Source organism: Eublepharis macularius, chromosome 13 (genome assembly GCF_028583425.1).
Source record: "Eublepharis macularius isolate TG4126 chromosome 13, MPM_Emac_v1.0, whole genome shotgun sequence".
NCBI lineage: Eukaryota > Metazoa > Chordata > Lepidosauria > Squamata > Eublepharidae > Eublepharis > Eublepharis macularius.
In genome coordinates this window covers 18,502,466-18,529,841 of record NC_072802.1, presented here as the reverse complement: position 1 = coordinate 18,529,841, position 27,376 = coordinate 18,502,466, and the positions used below count along the sequence as shown (strand labels likewise).

The 27,376-nt window shown below is 47.4% G+C and overlaps 1 long non-coding RNA gene across 2 annotated transcripts in view; it reads left to right on the top strand.

The window, feature by feature from the left end:
• LOC129341037 (uncharacterized) overlaps positions 1 to 19,549 on the top strand; it is a 52,294-nt gene extending 32,745 nt beyond the window's left edge. For both annotated transcript variants that reach the window (XR_008598085.1, XR_008598084.1), the window contains exon 4: positions 19,327 to 19,549. This is a non-coding gene — a long non-coding RNA (uncharacterized LOC129341037). The remainder of the gene's footprint in view (positions 1 to 19,326) is intronic.
• The last annotated feature ends 7,827 nt before the right edge of the window (positions 19,550 to 27,376 follow it).

Genomic DNA, 27,376 nt, shown 5'->3' with positions numbered 1-27,376 from the left:
CCCTCATGTGCCAACAATGTCCCTCTGCTCTGTACATTGGACAAACCAGCCAACCTCTACGCAAAAGAATAAATGGACACAAATCTGACATTAGAAATGGAAACGTCCAGAAACCAGTGGGAGAACACTTCAATCTACCAGGACATTCCACCAAAGACTTAAAGGTCGCTGTGGTTCAACAGAAACCTTTCAAAAACAAAATCCAACGGGAGGCTGCTGAATTGGAATTCATATGCAAATTTGACTCTGTCAAGCGGGGACTGAATAGAGACTATGAATGGTTATCACATTACCACAGGTAACAGATTCTCTTTACAGAGGCGTGATCTGGGGGAGCCCAGTGACGCCTGGTGTGGGCTTTCGGGGACCACAGTTCTCTTTGTCAGATGCAGCTGGCAGGGAGAGCTGTGGTCATCGAAGGCTTATACTACATAGGAATTGGATACCTTCACTGCTACAAACTGACTGCACACCAAAAGGAAATGTTTACATTTCCAAGCAAAGGAATGTTTTGATAGCCTCCATGCTAATTGCATTCTGCCTTCTTGTGATTTATGCCCCCTCCCTTTTTTCTCTCTCTTTCCCCCTCCTCTTCTGTATCTGCCCAGTTTTGATCAGGCATCTGACGAAGAGAACTTGATTCTCGAAAGCTTATGCTATAATAAAATTGGTTAGTCTTAAAGGTGCTACTGGACTCTTTTTGATTATACATGAATTTGATTGCCTTCTCAGTCTCATCAGATCTTGGAAGCTAAATGGGGTCGGTCGGCCCTGATTAGTACTTGGATGGGAGACCACCAAGGAAGTCCAGTGTCACTACACAGAGGCAGGCGATGGCAAACCACCTCTGTTATTCTCTTGCCTTGAAAACCCCAGCGGAGGGGCGGGGGCTAAAAGCCAGCTAGGACTTGATGGCGCTTTGTACCACCCGTCTGCATGGGCCAGACTGCCTCCATTTGTAAGTGACCGAACTGGTTCCAGTTTCGTGGAGGATCCCTGACTATGCCGTCTAATGAACGCCCTTCTTTTGTGTGGCTGTGACACAGAAAACAAGCCCGCAAGCAAATTGTTGCTGTTGCTTAAAGTCACATTTTTTTTGTCACTCACCTGCTGCTGAGAGGAGGACGAGGAGGAGCTGCTGCTTCCTAAGCAGGCACTCCCTTTGCTTGATGCTTTGCAGCATCCACAGCTGTCTCGTCTCTGTCTGTTTTAGGATTGCCAGCTCCTGATTGGGAAATTGTTGAAGATTTTGGGGGATCAATGGGAGGTAGCAAGACCCCCCGGAGGTTGCCTGCCACATGCAGGCAGGCACCCAGGGAGCACGCGCCATGCGCACACTCCATGGTGGTGCTGCAATATGACTTCCAGAAGTGACATCATCGCGCCAGCCACGGAAGCATTCCAGCACTTTTTGGGGGGCTGATTTGGGCCCCAAATGGGCTGAATTGGCCCCGTGAGGAGGGCAGAGCACTTCCGTGTCTGGCACAGTGATGTCACTTCCGCAAGTGACTTCACTGCCTCAGCCCTGGATCACACATGCAAAGAACAACCTTGTGCCTGACATGAGGCAAGTGCCAGGTACCCTCCCAACCTGACAACCTTAGTGAAGCCTAGGGAGGGTGGGGTTTGGGGAGGGGAGAGACCTCGGCTCAGTTAAATACCATGGAATCCACCTGCCAAGGCAGCCATTTTCTCCAGGAAGCCTGAAGATCAATTCTAATTCCAGGAGAGCTTCAGCCACCACCTGGAGGCTACGAACATAAAGGAGCAACCCTCAAGAGAGTGAAAACAAAAACAAATAAGAGAGCTAAACCAATGAAAAAATAGAAGTATATTTCAATTCAGAGTAAGTGAGCAATAAAGTGCAATAGGCTACAAAAACACTTCCAAATATACATAAATACAGGAACAGCGACAATCATAGTACACTCTGGCCATTTCCACACACGTTGAATAATGCACTTTCAATGTACTTTCGTAATCCTTTAGAAGTGGATTTTTTGTTCCACCCATGGAAAATCACTTTCAAATCTTCACTAAAGAGTATTGAAAGTGGATTATTCAACGTGTGTGGAAGCAGCCAATAAATGAAGAATACAATAAGAATAAAACCACACAAGGGCTCAAAGAACTTGACCCAAGAGAGGTACAAAGTCTAGTGTTTCATGTACAAAAATATCTTTTCAACCAATTGTCTTCTCTATTTCCTATGGTAACAGGTGTGAACAACCAAGAAAGGGGGCACAGAGCCCCCCCCCCCCGACTCAACAAGAAGCTAGCAATTGGCTTGTTTCGATCTTTCTTCCTCAGGAGTCGTGATAACAGTTACACCTGAACTGTAAAATATAACAAAATAAATATATCATACAACTGGTCAATTCTTCTCTGTGTACAAAACCACAGTCTGATAACCCTTTACACTCAGGAAATACAACGTCTGAATATACTTCTATTTTTTCATTGGTTTAGCCCTCTTATTAGTTTTTGTTTTCACCACCTTCAGGCTGACAATCCTAGTCTGGACCGAGAGGTGAGGAAAAGCCATTCTGCGCAGTGCTGGCACTTAGGGATGTTCTCCTGAAAAAAAGAGAGGTGTTTTTCAGATTCAGATTTCAGGAAGGCCATAAATACCAGTATTCGAGGTTATTTAGGTCCCCCAATACCATTTCAGGATTCAGGTTCGGGTTTTTCCAGGATTCTGGAATGATTCAGGGTGCATCGTTCCCTATGGGGCCTTTTTCATGGTGGCTGGAGTGGCTGTTTTCAAGCAAATGACACCAATATTTGTACATTTAACAGCGCAATCCTATGGCCAGCCACAATGCCGGCATGGCTGCACAGGCAGAGCGGCGGCGCCGCCAGGCCGGATCCTGTGCCAGCAAAGTGCGGCGGTGGCGGTGGCGGCGGTGGCGCAGAGATGCAAATCGGGAGAACCAGAAAGTGTTGTGGATGGGTTGGATGTGCAGGCGCCACCAGGCGCATCCAAAGGGTGCTGTTCCTGACAAGCGGCAGGGGGAGGGGCCATGGAAAGGCGCAGCCAATGGGCAGCGCGCGATCCCGGACAGGCCCCAGAGCAACAGGCAGACCGCGCCCATGCCGGCAGACTGCCTCAGCCTGTGCGTTGGGTGGGGCTCGCAGCTGGGAAGGAGAGGGCTGGGCATGGTCCAGGGAACCACTCCCCTGTTTGCCCAATGCAGCGTCAAGTCCGTGGTGGCCGCGTCCAGAGATGTTGGCATGGGACGGTCAGGCACCCTGCCGTGAGGAATCCAGGGCAGCAGTCGGTCCCGACGGCAGGGAACAGCCACCAAGTGGCTCCCACGCCCCGGCTGGGCAATGCAAGCGGCCCCAGATGCTGACTGCAATAGACAGCGCTGGGCCAGGATGGAGCCACTCGCAGCCTCGGACACACCCCACCCCTCCCAACAACCACACCTTGTTGGCCCTGGTGCCTGGCTAGTGCCCCGCAGGATTGGATGCTAGGCGGGGCTCCACAGGGCGGTGGGTGTGGGAATGACCAATGGGGTGGCCGCAGGTACCCGGGGGCGGGGGGGCGGGCTCACCCTGGGAGGCATCTGCTCATGGGACTGTGTTGCCGCGGCTCCGGCTGCAAGGGGAGTGACCCTCCCCGGGCTCGCAGAACCTCCCGCCTGGGATGTGGCATCCGTCTGGCGCCACCCTCGTTTCTTCGCTGATGGGGCCAGAGTTCATGTGAGCAGACCGTTTCCCCTGCTGTCTCCCGTCCCCTGGCAGCGGCCTTCCCCCTCCCCCCTGCGGCAACCCTCTTCCTGGCTTATCAGATGCCAGCTGCTCGGCCTACCAGGGATTGAATGCAGACATTCCTGGGCCATGGTTCAAGTCCCACCCCTCTGCCTGACGTCACATTGAGGGGAGGAAGGGGGCGAGGAGGCTGAACGGGGTCTGCTTGATACATCTGTAGGGATGTGCGAGTGGAAACATGTGATGGGGGTGTTGAGGGAGGGGCTAAGGACAAAGTCAGGCACGCAGACACAGAAGTTAGTTGTTTTTCAACTCGTTTTATTAAACTGGGAAAAGCGGCATTGTTTCTAGGCTGGAAAGCGAGCCAGAGCATTTCACACAGCCCTCCTTCTCGCTCCCAGGGGTAGGGCTGAGATGCAGGCCGCTGCACGATATTGCTTCCTAGACTGGATCCAAATGCCACTCGCGGAGGTTTGGGGAGGGCGGGGTGGGGAAGAGCAGACATGCCCTCGACGTGCCTGCGGGAGAAAGACACACATGTGGGCTTTGCCTCGTTCCACTGCCGAGGCAAACCTCACACTCCACCAACTGAGAGGGTGCACATAGTTGAGGGCGGCAGCGGCAGTGACCAGCTGATGCACGACCGTCTGGAGAGGATGCACTCGGCCTTGGGGAGCCTTTACCTTTAAGGGAGGAAATGAGCTGGTAGTTACAAACGCCTGGTCAAGAGTAGCTTTCGGGGCAACTGCCTCTGGGGTGGGCAGGGGTGGCCACTATCGCCCCCTCCCCTGCTGAGCCGCACCTGAAGTGGCTAGTGAGCAGGTGGGTTCAGGTGATGGGGCAGTTAGAACTAATCAGCGGGACGGGTCCACCATCGCCCCACCTCCTCCGCACCTGTCAGCGCTCTCTCACTCATTACCGAGCAGGAACTCCGGAGTCAGGACACCTACAAGGAAACAGGAGTGGCTGCTGTTAGTTAGCCAGACATTCTGGACTTTGCACTTCTTCCCTTTGACGGGAAGTTCCCCCACTTTGCTTGCAAACTTCCAAAAGTGCATTCCGTGCCTGCCACCATGAGTGCCCTCTCCCCCGCTCGGTGTTCAAAGAGGCCACAGCACGCAGCACATGGGCAGAGCCTCCAGCCATGTGCTCACTTACCTGAGGGGTGTGGGCGGCGCTTCCCGGATGTTTTACAGAGCGTGTTCGTGGGTGATTGGGTGCGTGGAGGAGGGCTCGTCCACGCCGGGCGCGCACGCTGATTGGGCCCCGGGCTAGTTCTCATCCTATGCTCCTTCAAGCCTCAGGGGCGGAGCTGGGCGCTCAGAGAGGGGGCCGAGTTTTCGCCGTTCCATGGGCGCCTTCTTCTTCCGTGGCGTAGCTCTTTTGCACCGCTGTGGGTGTTCTCGCTTCTGGACGGGCTTAGGGAGTGAACTAACCCGGCCCCGCCCTCCTCCCCACCCCCCACCCCGTGCTGGCACAGGACTCTATGCCACTCCTCTGCTTCCGCCCGGCTGCCTGTTGCTTGCGCCGGCGCCAGCCCGCCAGCGGTGCAGCGCCTCGTCCCACTGCTGGCGGAAGACCATTTACACGCACGTAAGAGCCAGATCCGCCATTGCAAGCCTTAGTTCGGTTCCTATTCACTTTCCCCGCCCGTTAGGATTGCGCTGCAAGTCATTTATACCAGCCTTTCTGCTTAGTTAGGCTGAGAGTTTGCGACTGGCCCGAAATCACCCAGCAGGCTTCCATGGCAGAGTGGGGATTCCAACTTGGCTCTTCCAGATCCTAGTCTGACATACGAGCCGCTACATCACATTGGCAGCGATATTGCAGAGGGATCCAGTTTTGCCTGTCCACTAAAGATCCCCCAAGTTTCAAGTGAATCGGACCATGGCATCCAATTGTATGGGCCCCTGGACAAGGGGCCCCCAGCCATCCCTCTTGCAGGGGTGCAGATCGGCAGGGAAAAAAGGCCCTGGAAAAGGACCCACCGAGGGAGAAGGAGCCAGACTAACTGCAGCTCTGCCAGGCCCTGCCCTTGGCTTGCCCAGGTTGGGAGTAGCCTTCCCCGGGCCAGACAAGACCTGAGCTATCTGAGAGCTGGGAAAGATGCCTCTCATGGTTCAGGAAACATGTTAAAGAGGGGGGTGGGGGTGGAAAACAGGCGAAGGATGCTTAAAATGCCAGTACCAGATATTCCTGAATATTTCTGGAAATATATGGGACCTGCATACCGGTATTGCTGAGAATCCTGAATACTACTCCAGATATTCTAAAGCATACCCAGAAAATACTGATAAGGGTATACATTTTGACCAGAAATATTACACATGTTCCTAGTGGTGATGCTGGCCAAGGACATAAAGTACAGTAGAAGCCCCAGTTGTTCTGCTGGACCCTGATGCCACCACCCAGAGAAAGAGGGCAGGTGGCAATGCTGAATAGCTGATGCACAGTGGCAGAGACTCCCCAGCGTCTAGGGCCACAGCAGCAGCCTATGGATGCCTGCCCGGGTACCTGCCATGGAAGATGTCAACCTGAGTTTGCCCTCTTTTCCCTGTTTCAGGAAATGGTTCCTTGTTTCCCACTCTCCACCCCCAGAAATACTCGTGTACAATAAAAGATGCACGGAATTTGCAAAAAACAACATCCATTTAATACAGTAATACATAACAATAAATAATAATAAATTAAATAATTTTATTTATTTATGTCATATACTCTGCCTATTTTGCTGAGACTTAAGGCAGATTACACAGTATAAGTCAATCAACAGTAGAGGCAATCAACAGCTGGGACATTCAATAAACAATTCAGCCAGTTAGTCAGTCCCTTTATTGGCATAAAATGAAATTAAACAATCCCGTATTTAAATATACAAAATATGATCAGAATTTATATCCTATAGTCCCTAATTCTCATAGCAATTAAAAGAAATCTTGCTAAGGGTAAAATGGGGACACTGATCCAATAAAAGAAAAGAAACAAGCCTCACGATACAATAGGGTAAGGACTGGAGAAATTTAAAAACAAGCAGAGATCTGATACAGAGCTGAATTAAAACATAAGCAGATTTATATGACACATTACATGATACGAAACTATCCAGCAGGAACATACTTACAACAACAGACAGTACACAGTAGCAGGGCTTTTTTTCAGCTGGAACGCGGCGGAACAGAGTTCCGGAACCTCTTGAAAATGGTCACATGGCTGGTGGCCCCGCCCCCTGATCTCCAGACAGAGGGGAGTTGAGATTGCCCTCCGCGGTGCCGAGCGGCATGGAGGGCAATCTCAACTCCCCTCTGTCTGGAGATCAGGGGGCGGGGCCACCAGCCATGTGACCATTTTCTCCAAGGGCAACCCACTGAGTTCCACCACCTCTTTTCCCAGAAAAAAAGCCCTGCACAGTAGTATAGTCTACAGTCCCTATTCCTTTCCAATGCATCTCTCTGAACCATTTCCTTACGACACAGTCCTATTACCGGTGTAAAAAAGCCCCTTTTGAATCTTTCAGTTTTGCATATTGCAGAAATCCAGGAAAGAGAACTTTCCTGACCTCCTCAGGTAGGCCATTCAATAAGGTCAGGGCTACCACAGAGAATACGCATGAACGGGCAGCTGCAGAAGGCCCTGTTCAGATGACTGAAGCTATTGTGACAGGCCACAGGGAGAGGGGCAGTTCTGTAAATACGAGGGACTAAGGCAATAATTAACAATATTTAAATAATACACGTTTGCTTTTTCCTGGTACATCATCAGGCCAGGTTACAGATGTGTTCTGAAAGTTTCCTGTTTCTCTGAGCCAAGCTACAAGTGATGAATGACACTTCCCTGGCAAGTGAACAGACTCACGTGAATTCCTCCCTGTTCACTTGCCATTCACTTGATCAAGTGGCGCACAAGTGAATGGCAAGTAAACAGGGAGGAATTCACGTGAGTCTGTTCACTTGCCAGGCAAGTGTCATTCATTACTTGTAGCTTGGCTCTCAGAGCCAAGCTACGCCTGACACAGGTTGGACATTTGTCAGCTTCCCTCAAGTTTTGATGGGAAATGTAGGCATCCTGGTCTTGCAGCTGTAATGGAGAGCCAAGCTGTAAAGCCAGGACGCCTACATTTCCCATCAAAACTTGAGGGAAGCTGACAAGTGTCCAACCTGCGTCAGGCGTCACTTGTAGCTTGGCTCTCAGTCACACGGGAGCTCAATTCAGACTGGAACAATGTTGAAAGGGTGCTCAGTCTTTCTCCTACACGCCATTTCCTCAAGGAGCCACCTTTGCCCTTCGCCACCTTTGCCCTTTCGGCCGAGTTCTTAAGAATATATTTACCCTTTAGAGGGGCTGGAAAGCTTACAGAAATATAACATAGATAGTTGTCTAGAGAAAACAGACTACTCTTTATAGGGTATACAAGCCTCTATTGGTCTTGTGGATAATTGCAGTATGTGATACATGAATACTGTTTTAGAGCATATAGCAAGCCCGATCTCGTCAGAAACTAAGCAGTGTTGGCTTTTGTTAGTAATTGGAAATTTATTTATTTATTTATTTATTTCATTGGATTTCTGTTCTGCCATCCCCACAAATGGGCTCAGGGCGGATTACATCATTAAAAACATAATAAACAACAATAAATATATAATGATCCATGAAGTTTCATAAAATTCATAAAACATTTTTTAAAATTTTGGTCAATTATAATATAGTAAAAAATAAATACCAAGATGGCAGCAACTACAATGCAGCTATTCGCTTAGCTTCACTTGGATAAAACCCATTGGCAATACTGATATCGTTTCCGGGTGCAATTAAACTATTAAAACAGGGTGGTGGTAGACATCTGATGGGGATGGATTAAATAATTCATCCGCTCCCTCCCCTACATGGCTGGCAGAGGCCTAGTCCAGCCTCAGCCATATGCCTGGCGGAACATCTCTGGCTTACAGGCCTGGTGGAAGGACAACAAATCCTGCTGGGTTCTAGTTTCGATGGACAGAGAGTTCCGCCAGGTTGGGGCCAGGACCTAAAAGGCCCCAGCTCTGGTCTAGGCCAGATGGTCTTCCCTGGGGTCAGGGACCACCAATATCTGTTTTTCTGCTGGTTGAAGAGTTCTCTGGGGCAAATATAGAGAGAGGTGGTCCCGCAGATTGGATAGGGAGAGGCGGTCCTGTGGATAGATCAGGGTTGCTATACAGAGACAAGCAATGGCAAACCACATCTGTTTGTCTCTTGCCTTGAAAACTCCAGCAGTGGTTTACCATAAGCTGGCTAAAACTTGATGGAACTTTCAACCACCAGATTGCTGCTGGAGCATAGCAGTTAAGTGGCTGGGCTCTGAGTCAGCACTTTGCTGGTTTGACTCCCACAATGCCTTGAGCTCAGCAGGTGGCCTTGGGTAAGACTCTACTCTCAGCCCCAGCTGTACTGTGGGGATAATAATACACTGACTTTGTTCACTGATCTGAGTGTGGCACTAATCTGTCCAGAAGTGTGGTATATATGCACACCGTTGTCGTCGTCGTCATTATTAAATTTAGTCCTAACAGAGTAAATAAACTCTCTCCCCATTTAGTCAAGGTTTACCAGGTGTACCTTCTTACTAAGCAGAGTGACTCATTGTCTAAACTGAAAGTTCCTCTGACTCCCCCTTCTCCTCCTATCCTCCCCTTCTCCTCATGGCCTTCCAAGAGGCAAGACCTCTTGGAACTCTTCTGGGATCTCCTGGAGTTCCAACTGATCTCCAGCCTACAGAGATCAGTTCACCTTGAGAAAATGGCTGCTTCGGAGGATGGATTCTATGGCTTTATACATGACGGGTAAGTCCAGACTTGCATGAGCAAACCAGACTTGCATTCACCTAATGCTAGCCACGGTTGTTTTAGGGGAAAGTAGATTAGCCTTTTATCTACTTCTCTTTCAATGGATGTGAACCTACTTCAGTATTATCTTTTTCAATATATTTGAGTTTGCTGTGCAAGATCCCATGTCTTTCCTAACTGTGTAGTTCTGCTGTATATAAGCCGAAATAAATTCACAACACAACAAGGCTTGAAACTCAGACAGTGGAGACTAGAGTTGATAACCTCCAGGGGGAGCCAGGAGATCTCCTGGGATAACAACAGTTCGCCAGATGTCAGCAATCAGTTCCCATGGAGGAAGTGGCTGTTTTGGAGGGCGGCATCTATGGCATTATACCTAGGGTTGCCAGCTCCTGGTTGGGAAATTCCTGGAGATTATGGGGTTGGAGCTGGGTTTGGAGAGACCTCCACGGGGTACAATGTCATAGACTCTACCCTCCAAAGCAGCCATTTTCTCCCGGTGAACTGAGGTCTATGACCTGGAGATCAGTTGTAATTCTGGGAGCTCTCCAGTCTGGCAACCCTGAATACCCCACTGAGGTCCCTCCCCTGCCCAAGCCACATCTTCCTCAGGCTCCCCCCCCCCACAAATCTCCAGGAATTTTCCAAACTGGAGTTGGCAACCCCAGCAGAGAATTTTAATGGTTCTGATTCTGTAAATGAATGCATCTACAGCGCTCTCTGTCCTGCTAATCCGGTACAAGAGCCAGAATGGAACAATAACACTTAATAAAAACAACAAATCAGCAGGAGTTTTAAAAAAAGACCCATAAGAGGCACTTGATAAAAACCACAGTAGCCTCTACCAAAACCAATCGGTCATTGAATGAAAACTATAAAATGGACAACAGCACCAAAAACCTAGCAACAGGTTTTTAAAACACACACACACGTGAGAGAAACCCATCGGGGGGGGGGGGGAATCTTGAGCATCGTGCCTTCTCACTTTAGAAGTTCCTGGGGCTGTGGATCCCACAGCCAGTCTGTGGGGCCCTAGAGGATCCCACAGCTGTGCGCACATTTTCCTGATCCCTTATTTCCCAAGCCCTCTGTAAAAGGAAGAAATGGGAGAGAGCTATTTTAGTATTAGCAATTCTCTCTTGTTGCTTAAATGTGCTCTGTGCAGCTGTCAGTGATGACGATGGCGCATGCAATTATGACAAGTCAATCTCTTTAGTTCCCCCGTATTTTCAAAACGATTCTGCTCCAGCAGCTTCTGTTCCATTTATAGTCAGTAAGAAGTTGCCATTCATTGCTACAAAGCCCTGATTCGTTCTGACTCATTGCTTTTGCTGTTTTGTGGGTGTGTGCATGTGAATGTCCAGTCCTTGTCGGAGGCAGCAAGTGTGCTCTTTGCAAGGGGACAGGCTCTGTGTTTTGAACGAGAAGCTTAACAGACTAGCTTCTAAGTATAATTCCAGGAATTTCCAGTTTGGATAAATCTGAGATCCTTGACTGGGTTTTCCATTCAAAGGCTGTCAAAAGGAGAAGCCTATATGTTCTTTTAGTTGGGTTGCCAGCCTCCAGGTAGTGGCTGGAGATCTCCCGGAATTACAACTGGTCTCCAGGCCACAGAGATCAGGGCCATTTCCACACGGCTCCCTGCTGCTCGTAACAACCTGGAATATCGCGAAAAAACCGCGGAAGATCACGTTTTCTCGCGCGAGATTTGCGCGACGGGTTATTCCAGGTTGTTATGAGCAGCGGGGAGCCGTGTGGAAATGGCCCAGTTCACCTGGAGAAAATGGCTACTTTTGGGGGTGGACTCTATGGAATTTTGCCACACCAAGGTTCTTTCCCTCCCCAAACCCTGCCATCTCCAGGTTTCTCCAGGTTTCACCCCCCAGATCTCCAGGAATTTCCCAACTTGGAGCTGGCAACCCTATCTTTTAGAAATGTTAGAAACTTCTTCCTTAGGTAAGACTTGATGCTTGGGAGGTGGGGATGCATGAGGGTTTTTTTTTTAAAGAAAAGTGTTTAGCGGGCAGGTGGTTTTATCCTGACCTCAAACTTTTAAAGGCCAAAAACTTCTCCCATATCATTCATCCCACCTCCAAAGCCCTGCTTTCCGTGTCTCTACCTGGAGAAGTGAAATAGGGGGTGACCAGAGCAGGATTGGTTCCAGATTTTGAGGGGCCTAGGCAGAGAGTGCTTGGGGCACTCCAAGCTCACTATTGCTACTGTTCTACTTGCCTTCCCCCCACATGCCTTCACCTGCCTGTTTGTCCTTCCTGTGCCCTTGATGTCCCTGCCACCTGCAGTCACAGCTTACCACACTGCCTGCACACCCTTTCCTCAATGGACATGGGTGCTACAGGGAGTACCACTGCCATGGCCACCAGGAATAATAATAACAACATAATAATAACAGTGTGCTTATATACTACCCTCACCACTGGCGCCAGGGTTTCTGGCACCTGCGGCCATCCTCCTGTGCGCGTGTATGCAGCGTGTGTGCATGCTCCCAGACTGCATGATGATGTCATCACGTCATCACACAGCAAAGCTGGGCCCATTGGCCGGCAGGTGGCTGGGGCGGTGCGAGGAAGCTGCCCGCGCTCCACACACCACCCTGGCCACCTGCTGTGCCTGGCCTGTGGCTGCTGCGCCCGGCCGGGGGCATGTGGCGGCGGTGGTACCATGGGGCTGGCCGGCTGGAGCAGCAGCTGCGGGCCAGACATGCCAGCTCCATGGTGTGTGCCTCTGCCTTGGCACCCCCTCTGGCCGCGCAGCGCCCGCAGCACCCGGCTCAGTGGTGGCACTGGCCCTGACTACCCTTCTGGACAGATTAATGTCCACTCAGAGCAGAGAACAAAGACAGTGTTGGTTGTTGGGGGTTTTCCGGGCTGTATTGCCGTGGTCTTGGCATTGTAGTTCCTGACGTTTCGCCAGCAGCTGTGGCTGGCATCTTCAGAGGTGTAGCACCAAAAGCCAGAGATCTCTCAGTGTCACAGTGTGGAAAAGATGTAGGTCATTTGTATCTACTCAGGAGGGGTGGGGTTGAGCTGAGTCATTCTGTAAGAGTTTCCCAGGGTGTGGAATGCTAATGGCGGGAGGCTTCACTGTCTCCTGAGGAGGTTCTTTTGCATATGGATTGGTGCTTGATGTGCTAATCTTCTCTGCAGGGCTATTGTCGGGTGTGGAGTGTTTTGTTGGCCTGGTGTTTTTCAGAACCGGAGCCCATGCTCTGTTCATTCTTAAGGTTTCTTCTTTCCTGTTGAAGTTTTGCTTATGCTTGTGAATTTCAATGGCTTCCCTGTGCAGTCTGACAAAGTAGTTGGAAGTGTTGTCCAGTATTTTGGTGTCCTGGAATAAGATACTGTGCCCTGTTTGAGTTTGGCTATGTTCAGCCACAGCTGATTTTTCAGGCTGTCCAAGTCTGCAGTGTCTTTCATGTTCTTTTATTCTTGTCTGGATGCTACGCTTTGTGGTCCCGATGTAAACTTGTCCACAGCTGCAGGGTATACGGTATACTCCTGCAGAGGTGAGGGGATCTCTGCTGTCTTTTGCTGATCGTAGCATCTGTTGTATTTTTCGGGTGGGTCTGAATACTGCTTGAAGGTTATGCTTTTCCATAAGCTTTCCCATCTGATCAGTAATTCCTTTGATATATGGCAAAAACACTTTTCCTGTAGGTGACTGTTTTTCCTTGGTTGTTTGATTCATCCTGGGTTTGATTGCTCTTCGGATTTCATTTCTGGAGTAGCCATTTGCCTGAAGTGCGTGGTTTAGATGATTAATTTCCTCATTGAGAAAGCGCGGCTCACATATCCGTCTTGCACGATCCACTAATGTTTTCATTATGCCTCTTTTCTGTCGGGGGTGGTGATTGGAGTTTTTGTGTAAGTACCGATCAGTGTGAGTTGGTTTCCTGTAGACCTTGTGACCTAACTGAAAGTTTGCTTTGCGGATGACCAAGGTATCCAGGAATGAGAGTTTTCCCTCACTTTCTTTCTCCATTGTGAATTGTATGTTCAGGTGGATGTTGTTGAGATGATTCAAAAACTCCCTCAATTCTTCCTCCCCATGGCTCCAAATGATGAATGTATCATCCACAAACCGGAACCATACACTGGGTTTGTGGGGTGCTGATTCTAGAGCTGTTTTTTCAAAATGTTCCATGTAGAAGTTTGCTATAACTGGGCTGAGTGGGCTCCCCATGGCCACCCCATCCATCTGTTCATAGAATTCGTTGTCCCATTGGAAGTAACTGGTTGTCAGACAATGATGGAATAAGGCTGTTACATCCTCTGGGAAAATCTGATTAATCAGTGCAATAGTGTCTTTTACTGGAACCTTGGTAAACAGGGATACAACATCAAAACTGACAAGTATGTCTTGTGGATTGAGTTTCAGAGAGCTGATTTTGTTGATGAAATCTGCTGAATCTTTGATGTAAGACGAGGTTTTCCCGATGTGGTCCTGCAGGAGATCTGCCAGATGTCTAGCTAGTTCATATGTCGGTGAACCAATGGCACTCACAATGGGTCGGAGTGGGACTGAATCTTTATGTATTTTGGGGAGTCCATATAGTCTAGGTGGCTGTGCTTCAGTCTTGCATAGTTTTCTGTGCGTGTCGGGATGTAGTGAGGAATTCTTGATCAGCGCATTTGTTAGCCTGGTGATTTTGCAAGTGGGATCTCGTTTTAGGTTTTTTTTTTTTTTTTTTTTGTAGGTGGAGGGGTCCAGGAGTTCCTTAATCTTCTTTTTGTATTCCTCCGTTTTCATGATCACTGTAGCATTGCCTTTATCAGCTGGTAGAATGATGATGTCTGGATCTGCATTGAGGGTCTTGATGGCATTTCAAGTTTACATCGGGACCACAAAGCGTAGCATCCAGACAAGAATAAAAGAACATGAAAGACACTGCAGACTTGGACAGCCTGAAAAATCAGCTGTGGCTGAACATAGCCTAACTCAAACAGGGCACAGTATCTTATTCCAGGACACCAAAATACTGGACAACACTTCCAACTACTTTGTCAGACTGCACAGGGAAGCCATTGAAATTCACAAGCATAAGCAAAACTTCAACAGGAAAGAAGAAACCTTAAGAATGAACAGAGCATGGGCTCCGGTTCTGAAAAACACCAGGCCAACAAAACACTCCACACCCGACAATAGCCCTGCAGAGAAGATTAGCACATCAAGCACCAATCCATATGCAAAAGAACCTCCTCAGGAGACAGTGAAGCCTCCCGCCATTAGCATTCCACACCCTGGGAAACTCTTACAGAATGACTCAGCTCAACCCCACCCCTCCTGAGTAGATACAAATGACCTACATCTTTTCCACACTGTGACACTGAGAGATCTCTGGCTTTTGGTGCTACACCTCTGAAGATGCCAGCCACAGCTGCTGGCGAAACGTCAGGAACTACAATGCCAAGACCACGGCAATACAGCCCGGAAAACCCCTAACAACCATCGTTCTCCGGCCGTGAAAGCCTTCGACAATACAAAGACAGTGTTATTATCCCCACAATACAACTGGGGAGCTGAAGCTGAGAGGAGTGGCTTACCCAAGGCCACTTGAAGAGCTCATGGCAGTAGTGTAGGGTTGTCAGATCCCCCAACTCCCCCGGCGGGAGATCTGGGGCCCGGCTTCTACCTTGAGCCTTTTCTTTTCGTGCGGGCCCTCCCAGCTTGTGCGATGAAGTCACTTCCACCTGCAGCACAGTGGGGGTTATTTATACTATTCAATGCCCTTGTCATGCTCTGTATGTAGGAAGTACCATCCGACCAGTCCGGGTTAGGATACAAGAACATTTATTTTTTGCCTAGGGGCCCATGGGTGGATGACAACGGCAACGGCAACGACAACAATGACAACAACAAGATTCAATGTATATACTGCCCTACAAGACAATTCAACACCCACTCAGAGCAGTTTACAAGGAATGTTATTACTATCCCCACAACAGTCACCCTGTGAGGCGGGTGGGGCTGAGAGAGCTCTGGAAGAACTGTGACTGACCCAAGTTCACCCAGCTGGCTTCAAGCGGAGGAGTGGGGAATCAAACCTGGTTCTCCCCATTACAGTCCCATCACTCTTGACCACTACACCAAACTGGCTCCTAACAACCCTGCATCTTTGCCTTCCCAAAATGGCCTCAGTTCAGCAACTATTTCCCACATGGAGCAAGCCTAACACCGCACCACTCCACATCACCCTTCTTTGTTTGCCTGTACATAGAGTGGGCATCCTCCAGCTGGGACCAGGAGTTCTCCCAGAATTACAACTGATCTCCAGACTACAGAGGTCAGTTTCCCCAAAAGAAATGGTATGGAATCAGATCCTGTTGAGCTCCTTCCCCACGCTCTGCCTCCAAATCACCAGGAATATCCCAAGCCAGAGATGGAAACCCTACCAGTAGGGCAGGCGGGTTCTTCTCATCTTTACCCCTGACTGGCCATCTTGACCCTAAGCATTCTTCAGCAAGTGATATCCGTGTGATTCCTGTTCTCCCGCCCTAATTTCATTCTTGTCAATGCACATTTTTTGTCAGGTTCATGGCAGAAAGGGAAAGAAATACCGAAGAGTGATATGGTATCAGCTCTTTCTTGATCTTAGATAAATTTAAGTTCCGACCTTCAGAAGAAGCAATATGAAAATAAGCGGGAGGCCAGTCAGAGTTTATTTTCTATAGCCATAGGCCATGACAATTTTTCCAAACATTAGGGCCGTTTTCACACTGCTTTCCTTCCCTCAGAACAATCTGGAACATCGCGCAAAAACCGCGGAATATCGCGTTTTCTCACGCAAGATTTGCGCAACGTCGCGCGAGAAAACGCGATCTTCCATGCTTTTTGTGCGATGTTCCGGGTCGTTCCGAGGGAAGGTAAGCAGTGTTAAAATGGCCCATGTCAATATAAGTGGGAGGCTGGCCAGCTGCCTTTTGACAGGGACGGTAATATCTAAACCGATGGCTTTGAGGGCTGCTTCTCTCTCCAAATTTATAGTAAGAGAAATGCCATCGGGCTGTTCCTTTGACTCATTGACAATGGTGGAACAAGGTTTTGGGGTGCCAGTGTCTGCTCGCCAACACCTAGGAATTGAACCTAAAGCCTTAGCATTGGCTTGGATCCTGGCTAGAGGCTTCTGTGGACACAAAGACTTTGATCCACGGAGCATGATTTTTTCCGTCCTCACGCTTGCAGCAGCTCAAAATGTTCCCCTCTTCAGTCCTATTCTTCGGCAACAATTCCAACAAAAGCACTAAAACGTGGTAAAAACTGTCACTTGGACTCCCAAGTCTGTGTCCAAATTAATCTGGGTGGATGTAATGTTGCAGATGTTCTGTTCTGGTACCAAGTTTGGCAGTATGTGAGAATGCTGCTGCGGTGGGGTTTTGCAGCATGCAGGAGGTACCAAACATTTGGCAGGAGCTGAAGTTCGGCTGTGCGAAGACTTCTGCAGACCATCTGCCATGGGGAAAATGCAGAAACTGTTTCTTTTCACGACATGAGCAGCAACTAGGAAGGACGCACTAAGTTGTGTCCTTCCAGAACAGCCACAACAGATGGAAAGGTCAGTACTCAAATATAATCATGTGTTTAATTATTATATTTATTCAGGGCTTTTTTCTGGGAAAAGAGGTGGTGGAACTCAGTGGTGGAACTCAAGACTGCTCAATGACGTCACTTTGGGTCAGCTGGAACAAAGGGGGAGTTTTTTAAAGTTTAAATTGCCCTCGGCGAAAATGGTCACATGGCCGGTGGCCCCACTCCCTGATCTCCAGACAGAGGGGAGTTTAGATTGCCCTCCGTGCCACTCCAGTGGCGCGGAGGGCAAGCTAAACTCTCCTCTGTCTGGAGATCAGGGGGCGGGGCCACCAGCCATGTGACCATTTTTAAGAGATGCTGGAACTCCATTCCACCGTGTTCCTGCTGAAAAAAAGCCTTGTATTTATTTATTTACTAGCAACAAAGCCCATTGTGTGAAAAAATACAATGGGCTCTAGAAAACTGTTGTTGGACATTTATGGCCTGGGCACTCCACCCGGCGACAAATGGGTGCTTCAGAGCAGGCCGGAGGCCAGAGCAGGAGGGCGGGCGCTGAGAAGAAAACTCTGCCTTCTCTCAAAGTACACCCAAGCTGAGATGGAGCCATGTTCAAAATTAAATACATTGATGTGGGAACTGGCTTCACCTAGCCTTAAGAATTTATTTTATTCTAGAGCAGGTGAGTTGGCTTGAAGGAAATTTTTTTCCCCTTTATGATTCCTTGCAGGTCTCCAACTTCTTAATATTTATTACAAATAAATAACACGAAGCATATCATCCTATTTGTGTAGATGAGCTGGCTGTCTTCCTGTATAGATTTCCTCTACCTTTAAGTCCCCTTGTCACAAAACTTCTGACTTTGGGTCTGTGAGAATTGGGAATTAAGGACCAACTTGCCAATCATTCCTGTGGTGACAGTCACCTGGTATACAAACCTTTGGTCTGCTGCTTCTACAATCCGTGTGTGGGTTTAAAAAACTACCACTTCCCATATGTCACTCTAAAGTGAAGGCCTGGGTGATTTTCTTCCAACTGACAATAGAAAGCCTACAGAAGCTTTTGTACTTTATACAGTCATGTCTTTTGTGCCCCTCAAAAACGGGACAGAAGATTGAGAAATTTGGAGCTGTAGAAGGAAGATGTAAGAACAGAGGTGGCTTCCTAAAAGCAAACCTCTGTGGTTTGCAAAGATAAAGGGGCTGATTGTAGATCCTTTCAAGCAGAATAGGAAGTCTGAGACCTTGCTGTGGAGTCACACTGTTTGTTGTTGCTGCTATTTTAGTTGTTGCTGTTGTTATGTAGTTGCCAGCCAGGCTCTTCGCTCACCTGGGAGCAAAAATGAGGGGGGAGGGGATTGACATGGTGAGAAGTCAGGTCACTTCTGATTGTATCCAGAAGTGACATAATGCTCTAGGAATCCCCCAATCTCTGTGATATAAACCATACAGTGCTGTGATATCTCTTCCAGAGAAAACCCCAAAGTGATGTCAATCCTCTCTAGGAATAGCTCTATGGTTTTTGCCATAGAGTTCAGCTAATTCCTAGAGAGGTGTGATGTCACTTCTTGGTTCTTCCCCATATCTCCATCCTCCTGATGGAGTGGCTGCCAGGCTGGGCAACTCTGATTTGAATCTCGATCTCCCCACCCCTCGTCCAACATTTAACCACTCAGCCACACTTACCATAATAATCTCATAAAGCTGCATTGTTTCCTTTCCTCTAGAAGCAAACAGTTGATCCCATAGCTTCCCTTTCATATTTCACAGGTCACAGAAAAACCTGTATCCCTCAGTAACATCAGAGAGGGTGGTACTATTACTTCCCCTTCTAATAGAAGACATGGACTTCTCACAAGCCTAAGTGTATATGATATTTTAATGTCACTATTGGCCCCAATTACTTTGCTCCATATCCCAGCGATAACTTCAAATGTATTTCTGTGGGAAGCAATTTTCAATTTGTACAAAACGAAATTGATTCTTGTGCAGTCAGTGCTGAGACAAATGTGAGGTTGTCGGTGTTCCAGTGGTACGCAGATAACAAACAAAGTGAGCGAATCAGCTGGTCTGTTTCTGAGCTGCATGTAGCTATATTTAAAAAAAATTAAAATATACTAAATTAATCCTAAAATGAAAACAATAACATTGCAACTGATTGCTTTTAAAAAAAACCCCTCAGATGTCATATTATTGAATTTCAATAGAAACGGGGGAAGAGAACCTAATCCTTTCTCTCTTTCTGATTCCAGAAGTAAATAAGCGTCCTGCTGCATCAAGCAAAGCATCCATCAAGTCGAACATCCAATTTTCCACAGGGGCAGGCCAAGAATCTAGCAAGTAGGGTATGAAGGCAAATTCCCTGGTCTATGTGCTGCAGAAATTGGCATTCAGTGGTATCCTGCTTCGGAATATGGAGGTTCCATTTCAGCAACATGGCTAATTGTCATTGATAGACTTGCCCTCTGTGAATTTGTCTACTCTCCTTTTAAAGCTATCATATTTGTCGGCTATCATCTCATCTAGAGATACTGAATTTAAATTATGTGTTGTGTGAAGATAAGAGTACTTTTGGGAGGGAGACTGTCTTGAATCAACTGCTTTTCAATTTCATTGAGTGAGTATTAAGTATGATTGAGTGAGTATGATTGAGTATTAAGCAGGAAGGACAAAAAAATCTTTCTGGGCAGAGAAAGTGTTTGGGGCTTTACAAGAATTACTGAGGGGCAGGGCTCATTTCGAGGGGGAATGCGCAGGAACGCAGTTCCGGCAGTTCCCCAAAGAGGTCACATGTTAGGTGGCCCCTCCCACCTGACTCTCGGCCTTTTTGGGCCTGTTTCAACCTGGATTAGGGCCAAAATGGCCCGGATCGGGCCTCGGACAGGTGGTGGATCACTCTCCTACTCAGCAGCAGCCCGATCCTGACCATTTTGGACCCCTTTTTGCCGTTTTGGGCCCAATTTCGGCCATGAATGGCCAGAATTGGGTCTAAAACAGCCAGGATAGGTGATGTCAGGGGTGTGGCATATGCAAATCAGAGCGGAACCACAAGTGACAAAAGGCACAGGTTGGACACTTGTCAGCTTCCCTCAAGTTTTGATGGGAAATGTAGGCAGCTGGGCGGAATGTTGGACAAGTGACAGTTGAAAAGTCCATTGGACAGCAGTCAGAGAGCCAAGCTGCAAGACTAGGATGCCTAGGTTTTATGTACCTTCAAGCCCAGGGTGTCCATGGGCACCATAACAGCTCCCCCACCCCCACAAATAACTAGCTGTTCCCTCAGACTTGGCTCCCTTCTCTCCTACCCCATTGAAGATCTACCAGAGAGAGTAGATTTGTGACTTTCCCACATCCCCTTTTAGTCCCATAGGTACCAGCAGATATAAAGAGGAAAAAAACCTGTAATATTTCCAGGGCCTTTGGGCAAATTGCATGGAGTGCCTGAAGGGGGCAGCAGAGGGTGATTCTTTTGCACGCTGCTTAATTCTTTTTCTCCAGCCTTGGGAAACAGAGGTGCCTGAGGCTGCATTTCCAGTTAGGGTCAGGCCCTCTGCCAAGCTGTGGGTCTTGACAATTGCCCATCCTCGCTGAGCCCTATAGCTGGCCCTGCTACCACTGATGTGAGCTGGGGATATGGCATCTCACCATGACATGGAGCTTCAAGGTGGGATTTGCAGCAGGCTCGCCTGCTTCTCTGCTTTGCACAACAAGAGTAGAAAGAGATGAAGTTCCTTCCAAGCCAAGCCTGCTCCCATTAAAGTAAGTGGGCTGTTCTTGCCTGGGATTTTTCCTTGTTACTGCAATTACTCTAGTCTGAGATTTATGCCGTCCTTGTGGTTTTATGCCTGATCCATTTGCCACAGCATGGTAAACACTGTAAATATAATACCTGCTTTTAGAACATTACTGTAATGCCTTTGTTTGTTGCACAACATTGCTATTTTCCCCTGTCTGTTCATTTTTTAAAATTATTGTTTTTTTGCTTACTTGGTCATATAGCTCTCAGATTGTGGCAATCCGTTACAATTTGCAAAGAAGCAGCATGCAGAAAGAGGCTGGAGAGACCGGCCGATGGAGCATTCGTGTCAGAAATAATGGTGCGTGTGTCACTTTTAAACGACAAAAGGTGGAGTAAACGGGAAGAAGAACAGGGCCGTAAACAGCACCGAGGCCTTTTTCTCTTCTGCAAGGATCTGTCTGTACAGGGCAGTGGCTGGGATGGAGTGGACTTCGCAGGAGGAGAGCAGGATTGCCCTGGAGAGACCAAAGAGTTCTCTAGTCCAGCCTACTATCTTTCACAGTGTTAAGGCTATGCAGAGAACAGAGTCTTCCGACTTAAATTTGCTTGCCAGCTTTGGAGAGCCTTGCCTGAAAGACCAAAGCCCTGATCCAGCTCTAGTGGCATGTGGCTGGCTATGACCCAGGGGCTTAGAGGAAGAACGTATCAACACGCCCATCTACAGATCAAATCCCCACTTTGCCATGAAGTTTGTTGGGTGATCCTGGGACAGTCTGTGGATCTGATGTAGCCAGTCTTTTGCCTGATCCCCCTTCTTCCTACAGCCCCCATTCCACACGGGTTTTCTCCATGCAGGTCACAGAGTCCCCAGCATAGCCCTTTGGGTGTTCAATGGTGCCCCTCTCCTCCCTTTTCACTTGTGCAAAAGTTGGTGGCATCCAACCCGGTAGTCTCTCTGCACGAGACATCTGACTTGTAAAGAACACGTGTCGGGAGATGCCATGGTAGCCGGGAAGCGTAGTTTAAAATGATAGAGCTGTCGCCATGGCAAAGGTTTTGCTATACACTGGGGTTGTGTGAAGGGGCTGTGAAATGCCAGAAGGGAAACTTCAGCCCATTATAACCTCTTCAGGTCCAAGCGTGGCTCTGGAAGGCAGCTCCAGACCATTTCCATTCTTCGCTGCCCTCTGGTTGTGATCCCACACAGTTTTAGACTGGAGAGGTGAAATTGACAGAGCCTTCAGGGAGGCAAAAATGAAATTAACAAACCCTCTGAGGAGCGATCTCCGGCTCTGTCTTTTAAAACTATGTTTCCCCACTAATATTGTGTCTCCCTACATTTGACGAATATGCGCTGAGGTGTAGAGAAACTATTAGCCAAACCTACATCCTAGGGTCAAGGATTAAATATTTTTTAATGAATTGTATAGGGCTTCTCTTGACTCAACTTTCATTGCCCTCAGTCAGACCTTGAGCTCCTTAGAGGAAAAGGATGTGGTAAAGGTCAAATAGATAACTAAAAGATTTGCTGTGATGTGAAACTTCAAAAGTTGCACCCTATTTAGCTCACAGTCCCAGGTTCCCTTATTTGGAAGTCAGCCTCCTTGAAATATATTGAACTGGGTTCTCAGTAAACACGGGCAAATAATATCTGATATTGTAGGACTCCTGATTGTTTTTCCAGCAGCAGACAAGCACTACTACCTTTCTGGAATTTGCACAAATATTATTATTTGTGATACTATAAATTGTATTTTGTTTTGCCTAGTTTTCAATTTATTACTGCCCCTGGAAACCTCAGAGCCAAGCTACAAGTGACGAATTACACTTGCCTGGCAAGTGAACAGACTCACGTGTATTCCTCTCTGTTCGCTTGCCCGCCACTTGCACTCCACTTGATCACGTCGTGATGAAGAGCGCAAGTGGAGGGCAAGTGAACAGAGAGGAATACACGTGAGTCTGTTCACTTGCCAGGCAAGTGTAATTCGTCACTTGTAGCTTGGCTCTCAGATTTTCCCCAATCTTCTTATATTTCCAATAAATTAGTAATGTTTCTATGCTCTGTGCTCCCATTCATTTATTTGACTGATTAATTTGCTAACTTGCATAGTATTTATGCATTAATGAAGAAGAAAAGCACAGCGTAAAAATCAATGAAACGAATGAACCGAAGAGCAGATTTAAAAGTAGTAGATAAACAGAAGTCTCCCTCTCAAAAGCCCGGCCAATTTCCTAAAAGAATGATGGGGCCAAATATATCCAGTCATCATGCCAACTACTGAAGGTGCCCTGCTACTGGTAAATGCCAACCTTGCAACTGTGAAAGATGGTAGCCCTGGCTGTTAGAACTTAAAGCCCAGGGAGTATTTTTTTTTTTTGCATAGGGAAAACATGTTCCCTGAGAGAGTCACAAACTAGACCTTTGGGATTAAAGCCAGAAGTTCAACCAACACCTTCAGCTGGGCCTGGTATTGGCAGTCAATGGAATTGTAAAATGGGCGTATTATGTCCCCCTCAGATAATACCAGCCAAAAGGTGAACACCAGAATTTTGAAGTTTCTGGACAATCTTCAACGGAAATCCCATGTACAGCATATTACATTTGTCCATCTTGGAAGTCACTAAGGCATGAATGAACGAGATTAAGTCTGCACATTGTAGTAAACTTACATTCTTTTTTCAAAGGTCTCACTTTGTTCTGTCATACCTCTCCTTCACTGCCCTATCACTACTGATAGAGGTTCACTCATCTTTGCTGTTATTGCTTCCGATGCTGGAAAGATGGAGAATTTGTGTTCAGTTTTACTATTAGTTAATTTTTCCAGTTATCTGAGATCTAAACTAAATGAGATGCCTGACACGTGGAGGACATGTGTCAGTTTCCTGCAAGTTTTCATGGGAAGTGTAGTGAGAAAGAACCTCTGCCAGGGAGAAAAGGGAGAGAATCCCTCTTCTCTCCGGCAGAGGTTCTTTCTCTAGGTGTCTTGTCTAGTCTGCTCGGCTCCCTCTCACTGCCGCTGGTGCACCTGGTTCTCTCTCTAGCTGCCAAGTGCATTTAGGAGAGCAAGGGGAGTGCGTTCCTCTCACTGCTGCCAACATGCTCAGCTCCCTCTGACTGCCACTGGTGTACTCAGCTCCCTTTTGCTGCCAGCTCCCTTTTGTTTTGTACTTGATTATTACTGCATTAATAACTGCCAGGATCAGGGCTTTTTTTCAGCTGGAACACGGGGGAACGGAGTTCCGGAACCTCTTGAAAATGGTCACATGGCTGGTTGGCCCCACCCCCTGACCTCCAGACAGAGGGGGGTTTAGATTGCCCTCTGCGCCGCTCGGCAGCACAGAGGGCAATCTAAACTCCCCTGTGTCTGGAGATCAGGGGGTGGGGCCAACCAGCCACGTGACCATTTTTACCGAGGGCAACCCACAGAGTTCCACCACCTCTTTTTCCACAAAAAAAGCCCTGGCCAGGATGAAGATTTGAAACGGGTGAATTTGCTGGCTTCCCATCGCAGTCATTACTCTTTACATAGAATTTTACTTGTTGGATCAAATTCCATGAAGAATTTTAAACTTTGGTATACGTTGTGCCATTCAGAAAGATAGTATTTGAATTATAAAATTGGTTACTTGTTTAGACATTTTTTTGTCATTTATAGGCACAAGCACTTTATATTTATATAAGAAAATTGTTATATACTTAGCACTTGGCACTTTGTTCGCCTATTGCAAAAGTGTTTTTGATGTGTTGCCTTTCGCACATGTAACCATAACGGAATATATGCTTTTAAACATTACATATAAAGAGACTTTTTGTAAATTGTATAAAATTACTTTTATTGTGGCATAAAATATTCTATATAGTAAGCATATCACGGCAACGTTTGTTTTTTGTATTTTAGCTCCTTTATGCTGCCGGCACACTTGGCTTCCTCTGAATGCTGCCGGCGCACTCCCCTTGCTCCCCTAAATGCACTCTGCAGCCCGAGGGAGCCAAGCGTGTTAGCGGCAGCCAGAGGGAGCCGAGCAGACTACATGAGACTCGTGGAGAAAGAACCTCTACCAGGGAGAAGAGGTTATTTCTTGTTACAATTTTTGTGGAAACTTGCGGGAAACCGACACTCGTCCTCCACGTGTCAGGTGTCTCATCTAGTTTAACTCTAATTCTGTAATTTAACATGAGTTTTGGTACAACAGGAAGTCGCACATGGAAAACGATAGGAAGGTACAGACAAGGGTTTGTCCTCTGTCGTGCTAGTAAATTTTCCAGTCCACATCATTCAAGGTAGCATTAGGTCAGATTGTTATTATCTGAGCAGAATGGAGCCTAGGCCTGTTTCCTCCGATGTTCATAGCATTTCAGTTGCACTGGACTGCAGTTTGTCACATAAGGGTTATCCAAGGTAACAGGTACGACATAAACATGAAAAAACTCTTGTGAAGCAACTGAAAGTGTACCTAATAAAACCAAGAGCCTCTAGTTGGTACGCTTCCAAATCCATCATCGATCTATTTAATAATGAATAATACATCAGAGAAGTGATTGTATAGGCCTGCTGTTTTATGAGGCTACACAGCATAGAATTTGTTTAGATAAATCACTAGGAAATAGGAGCACAGCGCGAAACATTTCCAGCTCACCTGATTCTGTGATGGCTCTAAGCACGTCGTGTCCTGCAGGAGGCAAACAGTATCTCTCCTGGTTTTGATGATGTAAACAGAAATGCTTTGATTTATTGGCTTCTCTAGTCATAGAGTTGGCATTCTTAATTGGGCCACCCACAAGAGAGGCAGGGATCAGTTTGAGGAAGCAGGCGGCTGCATCAGCTGCATTCAGACGACTCGATAAGATGGAGCCAAGATCTGCTGGCTTGTTGTCATCTGTTTCTTCTTTCCCCTTTGCAGCATGCAACACCTTTATCTATGCGGCACCATTATATTTAAAGTCTGGGCACCTCCATAGTTGCTTCTAGTAGGGGAGGAATTGGGGAAGAGCCTGCTGCTTGGCTAGCAGCAGCTGAAAACGATCTAGTTGAGTCCATTTCTTCTCTGGTTCCCACAGGTATTTAAGGCCTGGGCATGCCAAGAGGTGCACAAGGCTTGGGTGTGATTTGAAGGGTTCTTGTCCGTTGGCTTTTGTTTGTGAATCATTGCTTAGAGTTGAGTGAGAATATTTTTGTATTCTTCACTCAGAAGCCTTTTCCCTTTCTCCTGGTATTATTTTATTTGAATTGTAAGTCACCTTCAGTGCAATCCTATGGAGAGTTACTCCAGTCTAAGGCCATTGACTTCAATTGACTTAGACTGGAGTAACTCATCATAGGATAGCACTTTTTGAGTCCTGAGTGAGAAGAAGAGCAAAATATGAATGAATGAATGAATAAATGAAGGAATGAAGGAATGAAGTTTCTGTGTCTGAGAATCTTTGAAACTAGTTCAGGCCTGATGATATCCAAATGCAGGTGCTTTTTTGGCTTATACTACCTCACAGGGTTGTTGAGAGCATAGCATGGAGAAGTGGAGAGAATTCTGTATGTCTTCCTAGGCTCTTTGGAGGAAGGGTGGAGTAAAAACTAAGTACACTAAATAAACAAACAAATAAAAAACATGGAGCTGCCTTATCCTATGTCAGAACCAGCCAACCAAGAAGAGAGAGTATCGTAGTAATGATACCAGCAGGGCTTTTTTTCAGCTGGAACGCGGTGGAACGGAGTTCCGGCACCTCTTGAAAATGGTCACATGGCTGGTGCCCTGCCCCCTGATCTCCAGACAGAGGGGAGTTGAGATTGCCCTCCGTGCCGCGGCGCGGAGGGCAATCTAAACTCCCCTCTGTCTGGAGATCAGGGGGCGTGGGCACCAGCCATGTGACCATTTTCTCCGAGGGCAACCCACTGAGTTCTACCACCTCTTTTCCCAGAAAAAAGCCCTGGATACCAGCAATAAGTTTACCCTGTGAAATCTTACTAAGCATTCTTTTAGATGTTCACAATAAATAACAATGTAAAAAACAGTTAAATCAGTGTTTGATATTTACTTGTAACAATAAAGTGTATACTTCCCGATTGGCATATATATTCAAATTCAGTTATAAGATTTATACTCTGTACCAACAAGGAGAAAGCCTCTTAAAGTGTGTATCCTAATTCAGAGCATTAGTAATAATAATAACAACATTCAGTTTATAAACCACCCTTCAGGACAACTTAACGCCCTCTCAGAGTCGTTTACAAAGTGTGTTATTATTATCCTCACAACAATAATCACCCGGTGAGGTGGGTGGGGCTGAGAGAGCTCCTAGAAGCTGTGACTGATCCAAGGTCACCCAGCTGGCTTCAAGCGGAGAAGTGGGGAATCAAACCCGGCTCTCCAGATTAGAGTCCTGCCGCTCTTAACCACTACACCAAACTGTCTCTCTCAAAGGCAATATTGCCTGCTCTGACTGGCAGAAGCTCTCCAGAGTCCCAGGTCTTTCCCATTGCCAATTACCTGATCTTTTTAACTAGAGGTGCTGCAGATTGAGCCTGGGACCTTCTGCCTGTAAAACTAATGCTATACCAAGGCTCCAC